This window comes from Cebus imitator, unplaced genomic scaffold (genome assembly GCF_001604975.1).
Source record: "Cebus imitator isolate Cc_AM_T3 unplaced genomic scaffold, Cebus_imitator-1.0 Scaffold89, whole genome shotgun sequence".
In the NCBI taxonomy this organism is placed as follows: domain Eukaryota; kingdom Metazoa; phylum Chordata; class Mammalia; order Primates; family Cebidae; genus Cebus; species Cebus imitator.
In genome coordinates, this window is record NW_016107404.1 from 5,420,942 (window position 1) to 5,428,630 (window position 7,689).

At 36.7% G+C, this 7,689-nt stretch overlaps 1 pseudogene across 1 annotated transcript; it reads right to left on the reverse strand.

The window, feature by feature from the left end:
- Positions 1-297: 297 nt before the first annotated feature.
- On the reverse strand, positions 298-1,123 carry LOC108308937 (annotated as a pseudogene). The gene has a single exon (XR_001827117.2). The product of XR_001827117.2 is annotated as a ferritin heavy chain-like (transcript).
- Between the last annotated feature and the right edge of the window lie 6,566 nt (positions 1,124-7,689).

The following is a 7,689-nucleotide window of genomic DNA, read 5'->3' on the forward strand; positions in this document are numbered from 1 at the left end:
TACATAACCTAATACATCATGCAAGTAATGCCAGGGGGTAAATGAAGGTTATGTGGACCAAATTCTGCTTACCACACCAGATCTAATTGCTGTTCTTAAGGCTTAATCTTTATTGACCTCTCTGCGTCATTTGACATAAAATTATTCACTTATTGAAGTTCTACTTCCTTGAATTAAAAAAAATATCTTATTTATTTTTATTTTTTAATTGTGTTGCCAACACTTCCCACAGATCCATCCCCTTAACAGACGTTTCGGTGTACAATGCAGCTTTGTTTTTTTTTTTTTTTGGGGGGGGGGTACCAAATTTCTTTATTTGAAGGAATGGTACAAAGAACTTAAGTGGATGTTTTGGTAAAACTTATAGAAAAGGTAAAGAAAACCCCAGTATGCATGCACTGCCTTGGTGACCAGGGAAGTTACCCCGTGGCTATGGGAAAATTAGCCTAAGGCTTAGCTTTCATTATCACTGTTTCCCAGGTTGTGCTTGTCAAAGAGATATTCTGCCAAGCCAGATTGGGGTGCCCCCATCTTGCGCAAGTTGGTCACGTGGTCACCCAATTCTTTGATGGATTTCACCTGCTCATTCAGGTAATGTGTCTCAATGAAGTCACACAAATGGGGGTCATTTTTGTCAGTGGCCAGTTTGTGCAGTTCCAGTAGTGCCTGATTCACATTTTTTTTCCAAATGTAATGCACACTCCATCGCATTCAGCCCGCCTTCCCAGTCATCATGGTCTGGTTTCTTGATATCCTGAAGGAAGATGCGGCCACCTCGTTGGTTCTGCGGCTTCATCAGTTTCTTGGCATGTTCCCTCTCCTCATGAGATTGGTGAAGAAAGTACTTGGCAAAGTTCTTCAAAGCCACATCATCGTGGTCAAAGTAGTAAGACATGGACAGGTAAACATAGGAGGCGTAGAGCTCCAGGTTGATCTGGCTGTTGATGGCGGCCTCTGAATCCTGGTGGTAGTTCTGGCGCACCTGCGAAGGTGATGCGGTGGTCATGGTGGCTGCTAAGGAGAGGCGGTGGCGGCGGTGGCTGCGCGGCGCTGGAGAGGCGGCGGGGGCCTTGGGGCGGTCCGAGGACGCGGTATGGAGGTGACGGAGGGCTGGCTGTGGGCGGCCACGATACAGCTTTGTTAACTGAAGACACAATGTTGTACAGAAGATCTCAAGAACTTACTCATCTTGCATAACTGAGACTTTAAGCCTGTTGATAGCAACCCCCGTTTCTCCCTCCCCACACACCCTGGAAACTACCATTCTACTCTCTGCTTTTATAAATTTCGCTATTTTGTATACCTCATTTAGTAGAATCGTGCATAAGCATTAACAGTAATAAGACCAATACAAACTATGAATGCTTGGGGCATTATTAATGTAAGTTTTGAAAGGAAGTTTAAATAAAAGTATCATAATGGTTCAAAACATGATTATTGAGTAGTAAAGTGTTGCAAATCATATCTGATGGTTACAGAAACTAATTTTGGCATGCCTGTAATTCCAGCACTTTGGGAGGCCGAGGCAGGCGGGTCACAAGGTCAGGAGATCGAGACCATCCTGGCCAACATGGTGAAACCCCATCTCTACTAAAAATACAAAAATTAGCTGGGCATGGTGGTACATGCCTGTAATTCCAACTACTAGGGAGGCTGAGGCAGGAGAATCGCTTGAACCAGGGAGTCAGAGTTTGCAGTGAGCCGGGATCAAGCCACTGCACTCCAGCCTACCGACAGAGCAAGACTCTATATCAAAAAGAAAAAAAAAAGTAATTTTATGTTGTTTCTTTGAGTGGATTCAGCTTTCCTTTACACTTTCCTCTTCCTGACATTGTTCACCTCTTAAATATTGGGGTTTCCTATCCTCATTCAATATGTTTCTTTTTACATTTACTTACGAGAAAGGTTTTATCAATGTTCAAAATTTCAACAATCCCTGTACTTAATATCCTCAAATCAATCTCATCCAATTTAACAAGCATTTGTTGAGGGTCTGTTTTTTTTTTTTCCTGTTAGACCAAATGTTCTGGAAGGACAAGGATCATAATGATACTGTTCTCTGGAGATTCCCAACATTTAACCAGTGCATAGCATGGAGAATGACTTTTAAAATGTTTGTTAAATGAACAAATGAGCCAGTGAAAAAAAGAGATATAGATATAAACATAAAATTGCAATATAGGATGACAAATGATATAAAGGTGATATAGAATACTGTACAGAAAGAGAGCATTTAGACCAGTCTCAAATTTTAAGGAAGATTGCTGGAAAGGATGATGCCTGGATTGGATCTTGAAAACAAATTGCAGACTAGAATAATTTTCTGACTCGAAATAATTTTCTTTCATCTCTTTTGACTTCTTCCCTTGATTATGTCATTACACTTGACTATGATAACAATGAACTGATCTCTAGATTTCTATCTTGCTCGCCTCTAATCCATTCTTAGCTCTGCTGTCTCTGTAATCTTTTTAAAAATGTAAACATTACCATAATACCCTTGGTTTATAAGCCTTTAAATTCACCCTCATCCTACATGATTAAGTCCAAGATTCCTAATAGGGTGCCAGTCTGTCTTTCCATCCTCATGCTTTCCAGGGTACTGTACAGCCTACTCATAGCAACTCTTTTCCAAGACTTCAATATGCCATACATGGCTATGGCACATGCTGGTCTTTCTACTTTACATCCTCAAACTGGCCCCTATCATTATCTAGGAGCTCAAGTTAATCCTTCAAGTCTTGTATTAAAACTTTACCTTCTCCATAAAATCTTTCTGGACACACTGTATCTCTATCAGCTTATTTTAGTTGAGTACATCTACCCTTTGTGTTCCAGGGCAGCTTATGCATAGCCTGGACATTACAATTACCCAGATTTAATTTTTTGAATTATTATTCTGTCTTCTTCTGTGTAGGCAATGAACTTCATGAGGGCAGAGGCTAGACTTTTATTTATCATGTCCCTGTATGTCTCCCAACGCCATGATTAAATATGTTTTTATTTCACTATTTGCTCTATTTAAAGCATTTTACAAATATTAATTTATTTAGTTCACAGACACAACTGGGTATCATTATTCTGTTCATTTTGCAGAGGAGGACATTGAGGTTCAGAGAAATTAACTCAGTCTAGATTGTGCACCTAATCAGTAGCAGTACAAGGACTGGCCCTAGGCAGTTTGGCTATTGTATCTCTGTTCTTAATCTCTGTTCTGTGGCCTCTTTGGGGGAATTTGTGATTTGTGAGTTTCTTCAATATCATGTGAGCACTTTGTAAATAAACAGTGACAAGTTTTCTGTACCATCTGCCTTTCCTATCCATCCACAAACACATACATACGAACTCACAGCGCTTGTGGCCAACAACTGATAATAAAATAACTTTGTTACTTAAGCATAAACATATTCCAAAAATTGATTTATGTTTCTTTCAATGGTCTCTAGGACCTAAAATTTCCAGCAAGTCAATTTAGCATTTATTTTATTGTTAAAGTCTCATTCAAAATATTCCTTAAGCCACAACCACTTTCTAACATTTTGTTTTATTTTCATGTTTTGGCAGATTTTCCTGGTAGTTGCATGTTTTATCAATTCATTTTTAAATAGTTCAAAAAACATTTTCTACTCTTTTACACATTGGTTTACCAGTGACTCAAGAACTGAAGCATAAGCCCTGCTGTATGCTTCTTTACTGTGAGGGCAAAAAGAGCTGGCTTGAGTCACCTGCTCAGACCAATAAAATGTGTCAATTGGAAATGCTTTTCTAAGAGTAGAATAAAAAGATCCTAATGTGTAAATATTCATTATATAGCTTTGAGGAGGGAACTAGTAGAAACTATTTATAGCTTTTTTGTTCCCAAGAGGGTATGAGAATCCTAGTATGAAGGGGACCTTCCTGTAGCCAGAGGCCGTGACTCTGTGTTTGGACTGACTCTGCAACATTAGCTTCTAGTTAATGGGAACTGTCAGCTACAGTGCACCAAGCTGTCACGTTTATAGTGTACTTGTTAAAGCCAAAATGATGAAATTTAATTTCTCCTTGATATGCCACCATTCCCACCTCTAAAACTATCAGAAATTATGGAGGGATTCAACATCCAAGGTAACAGTTTCAAAGAAAAAAGAAAACTACCAAGGTCTTGGAATTGCTGCTGGTGATTCTATTATCATTCCACTATATTCTTTTTACAAGCATCATGGGAGTATACCAATGTTTAAATATTTAGCTTTACAATGACACAGGTAAGCCTGTGTGTGTGTATGTGTGTATGTTTAAATAAGGAAAGGAAGACAGGAAAGGGAAAAGGCAAAGAAATAAAATACAACATGTTGATGGTTAGCAAAGTAACACCCATTGCTGAGTTTTTAAAAACATGCCTTGATTTTTGTCTGGCAAAGTGGAAATATTTCACTGGTCATTTCCCAGAGGTGTTACTTATAAATATTGTATTTTAAGCAGATATAGTACAAGCTTCTGGCAATGTTGACCTTGTGTAATGTGAGAACACATGCAATGGTGTGCATATTTTGTAAGTGTGCTTCAGGTTGGAAATAAATTTCATTTATTAATTTCACTTGTTTTTCATATTTTAACTACTGCTTTTCCTATATGTCAAAAATTAGAACATTTCACTGTCTACTAAGAATGGTGAATATGGCTTTTGCTTTGCACCACAATTTTGTGTTAGATTTTAGATTCTTTCAGATAATTTACTTAGTTGGTTTGGATGAGGTGTCACAGGATTTTTGTATGGTGGTTAAACAGGAAAGAGATGAATTCAAGCAGTCCCTATTATTGCATTTAAAAAAATCTACTTCAAACATTTGTTGATAATTAGATTGGAATATACTTTAGAAATAAAACTTATCAAGTAATGAGTAAAATATATTTATTATAAATGCTTTTCTTTTATAGCCTCTATATTTTATGTTGTATCTCTTTTGCTCAAGAAGGAAGCAAAAATTATTAATGTTAATTTATTCATTCTGAGCCTATTTGGATTTTATAGATTATAGAAACTGATATACAGGAAATCTTAAGCTTCCCACTACTTCATATGGATCAATAATGAATCATAAACAATGGAATTTTCAGGTTTCTTACCAGCTAATTAATAAGAAATTAAGCTAAATTTCATATTAATTACTATATGTGATAAAAATCAAACTAAAGGAAATGCAGATTGTGAAGACATATACTTTGATTTTGTGGCCAATTTATTTTTCCTGTTGGTTATAAAATATTAAATTTAAAATAGCTAGTCTATCAGCCATTCTCAGCTCTTGATTCACTTTTACTCTTGGGAGATTATCTGCTTCTTTGTTTTGTTCATTCCAGATAGTATTTTAGTTGCTTTGAGGAGTGGAGAGGGGGTCATTGAGTTGGTTGGTTGGTTGATTCATTTGAGGACATTTGATGTATATATGGTAACTTTGTTTTGTGCATGTGGATATAAAGTGGATTCGTTGGTTGGTTTAGGGCCATTTAATAAGGGTTGAGATAACTTTGTTTTGTTTATAGGATATTGGGTGGGTTCTTTGGCTGATTTGAGGGTATTTGATGTGGGTTAGGGTAGCTTTGGAGCAGAGGTTTGAGAAGCAGTTTGGTACGATCACTTTTAGTAGAATAAGGGAGACCCTTTTTTCCAGTTCAGCATAACTTTAGGCAAGACATAAAATCTTCTCTTGATAGTAATGAACTGAAGATATTGTAGCTCTAAATGATAATAAACTTCTTCTATTTGTAAAGTAAGGTATAAATACATGGAGTAAGATAATTGAAAATGTTTCGACAATTTGAATAACTTAATTTTTCACTTAATTAAGTGGTTATTCAAAGACATTAAAGAAATTATCCTCTTTGGGCATTTTTAGATGGCTTGTAGTTGTGTAACAGTGAAAAGCAAGACAGCATTTATAATTCACATTATGCAAAGCTTAAGGTCAGGCACCCCTTTTCTGGGTGCATTCTTGCTGAGTATGCAAAATCCCTCTCTTTCCTACCTCTCCAGATTTATTACATACTAGCTCTTATGAGCCAAAGGGCCACATCTGTTGCTACTATTTAGAAAGACAGCAACACCTGGAACCACAAGAAGGTTCATATGGCTGTTTCCCTTTCAAATAGGCAACTGAGAAGAGCTGTTATATAAAGTGTTCAGTTATGCAAAGTCATTTCAGTCTTAAGCCGTTTATATACGGAAACACTGCCAATGTTATGAATTTAGCTTGCTATGTTTTCAACCAAAAAATCAAGCAATGAACATGTTTACATGTTCTGAAAATAAGTAATTTTGGTGTAGTTGACATCCAAAAGAAGGTCCTCTCCAAAACTCTTTCCTCATGACTGCTTCCACATTAGGGTAGAGATAATATTTTTTGAATCAAAAGAATATATCCTTTTCTTATATCTAAGTACCAAAATTTTATCTTTTATTCATATAAATATAAGGGGTACAAGTGCAGATTTATTACAGGAGTATATTGTGTAGTGATGAAGTCTGCACTTTTTTTCCCCCATTTATTTATTTTATTGCATTTTAGGTTTTGGGGTACATGTGAAGAACATGCAAAATTGCTGCATAGGTACACACGTGGCAGTGTGCTTTGCTGCCTTCCTCCCCATCACCTACATCTGGCATTTCTCCCCTTGCTATCTCTCCCCAGCTCCCCACCCCCCACCGTCCCTCCCCTATTTCCCCCCAACTGACCCCAGTGTGTAGTGCTCCCCTCCCTGTGTCCATGTGTTCTCATTGTTCAACACCCGCCTGTGAGTGAGAACATGCGGTGTTTGATCTTCTGCTCTTCTGTCAGTTTGCTGAGAATGATGGTTTCCAGGTTCATCCATGTCCCTACAAAGGACCCAAACTCATCGTTTTTGATGGCTGCATAATATTCCATGGTGTATATGTCTTCGCTTTTAATGTAATCATCACCTGAATAGTCTACATTGTACTCATTATATAATTTCTTATCCCTAACTTCCCTCCCACCATCCTACCCTTCCAAGTCTCCAATGTCTATTATTCCAAACTCAATCTCCATGTGTAACATTATTTAGCACCCACTTCTAAGTGAGAACATGCGGTGTTTTGACTTTCTGATTCTGACTTGTTTCACTTAAGATAATTGCCTCTAAGTCCTCCAATGTTTTTGCAAAAGACATGATTTCATTCTTTTTTATGTGTGTGTGTGTGTATATATATGTTTGTGTGTATATCTATCTATCTATCTATATACATATCACATTTGCTTTATCTAATCATCCATTGATAGACACCTGGATTAATTCCATATCTTTGCTATTTTGAGTAGTGCTTCAATAAATATACAAACACAGATGTACTTTTGACATAACGACTTTTTTTTTTTTTGGTTATATACTCAGTAATAGGATTGCTGGATTAAATAGTAATCTTATGTTTAGTTCTTTGAAAACTCTCCATACAATTTTCCATAGAGGTTGTACTATTTTACATTCCTGCAAAGAATGTATAAGAGTTCCCTTTCTTCTCTATCCTCACCAACATCTGTTATTTTTTGACTTTTTAATTATAGCCATTCTGACTGATATAAGATGATATCCCATTGTGGTTTTAATTTGTATATATCTGATGATTAGTGATATTGAGGATTTTTCTTACATCTGTTGGTCATTTGTATATCTTCTTTTGAAAAATGGCTAATC